Genomic DNA, 1,897 nt, shown 5'->3' with positions numbered 1-1,897 from the left:
GGAGCCAGGGGGGGGGGGGGGCCTGGCTTGTGGCAGAGCCCCCCATGCAGTGTAGGGCAGTGGGGGGCAGCACGGATCATCCCCCCGCCCGGCAGCACCCAGTTAGTTGGGGCTTTCTTCTACAGCACTGGGAGCTGAGGCGGGCGGGGCAGCCATGGGGGGCCTGGGGATAGGGCCTGGCAGGAGTCCCACCATGGTCCCATCCCCCCTCCTTCAGCAGCACCCTCTGCCCCTACTTACCAGCTTTGTGTCTGGCTGCAGCTCTCTGCTGCAGCCACCGGGGACTGTCCAAATCTTCAAAGCTCGCCGAATCTTTTCCAAAGATTTGGAGAGCTTCGAATCGCTTTGGACCTTTTAATTGGTCCTCTGATTTGATTCAGATTTGGAGATTTGGCCACTAAATCAGGCTGAATCTCCTCTGAATTGAATTAGCACCTGAAGCTTCACATAGCCCTAATGTGTAGGCTGCACACTGCTGCTATGGGCTGGACTGGGGCTGTGCTCAGTGTCCCAGGCTGCAGCATGCATGGAATCTGCCAGCATGAGGCAAGGCTGAGGGGGCAATGGAGAGCATCAGTTGGGGGGCAGAGGCTGTGTGAAGGGGAAGAAGTGGGGGAAATAGGCTGCAGGGGGGAGATGGCAGGGTGTGGGGGGGGAGGGCAGGCAGCAGCTGCAGCTATGGCTCCAACTCCAGGTAGTGGTGGGAGCTCAAGTCGCTGCCTGCCTCTCCCCACCACTGCCCTTATACTCAATTCTAAGATGAGGATATTCAACACGTTGAATGGCGGGGCAAAACTCATCTTAGCCTTGAGTAAACACAGTGTATGTGTGTACACAAACCGTATTTACTTGATATTTGATTCAAATAATTCAAATAACTAAAACAGCTGATCAAAAAAACGTCTTCCTATCTATCTATCTATCTATCTATCCAGGATTTATACACACGCACACAGACACACATAACAATCATAGGCTTTTCTGAATATACTGAAATTGTGTGATCTGCCTTTTTACAGTTCATTTGTACGGGGGGACCTGTTCATTGACAGCAGGTCATTAACAAAACCAAACTTCTTCCAGAGCTCCCCACAGCATCTCTTAATGTCTGAACTCAGGAAAACCCTCACGTTAATTAAAAAAAAAAATCATTTTTTGTCAATGCTGGTTATTTTAAATGAAGAACCTCTTCCATTATCTGGAAGTGCTAATTGCCTGCAACCGACACATCAAAGTCATTGGCTAGTTCATTGTTTGGAGTGGTTCAAGTCTTATTATTGTTATACGTACAGTTGAATGGAACTATGGGGAAATTCTCTTTATAAGTACAGAAAACATTTCAAAAGTATATACATTCAAAGTTTTAAGAATATATGAAGCCACCTTTTTTCTAGAGGCTAATAAAGATAAGCCCTTGAGAATATCAACTGTGTGTATCTGTCTGGCATAAGACAATGATTCTTTTCAGTCTTGCAACATGTAATCTAAACAAATATAACCTTACTTTAAGATTATGCATATGTTGTATTTCCTACACAACGTGCATCTACATGAGACGCTATGTTGCCATAGTGACAAACTACATCACTGCAGCTTGTTGCTATGGTGATGTAGCATCAGCAGGTATAAACCATGTTGCCAATACCACTATGCAGTAGCATGGAAAAAAAACCATGCAACTTTGGGACTGCCCAGTAATACCAGTTATTGTGTAGTCATTTAGTATTTGCTAAAGCAAGTACTAAATGACTGCGCAGTAACAACTGCACAGTCAAGTGCATGCGTAGATGTGCCCAATAGGTGTGTCTACATGTGCATTAGATCCAGGAGCATTTTACTTGCAAGTAAACTACTCGTGAATAAACACTCCCAGGTAGGCATCTACACAGGTGCTACA

Source organism: Alligator sinensis, unplaced genomic scaffold (assembly GCF_000455745.1).
Source record: "Alligator sinensis unplaced genomic scaffold, ASM45574v1 scaffold262_1, whole genome shotgun sequence".
Lineage (NCBI taxonomy): Eukaryota > Metazoa > Chordata > Crocodylia > Alligatoridae > Alligator > Alligator sinensis.
This window is presented reverse-complemented; position numbering follows the sequence as displayed.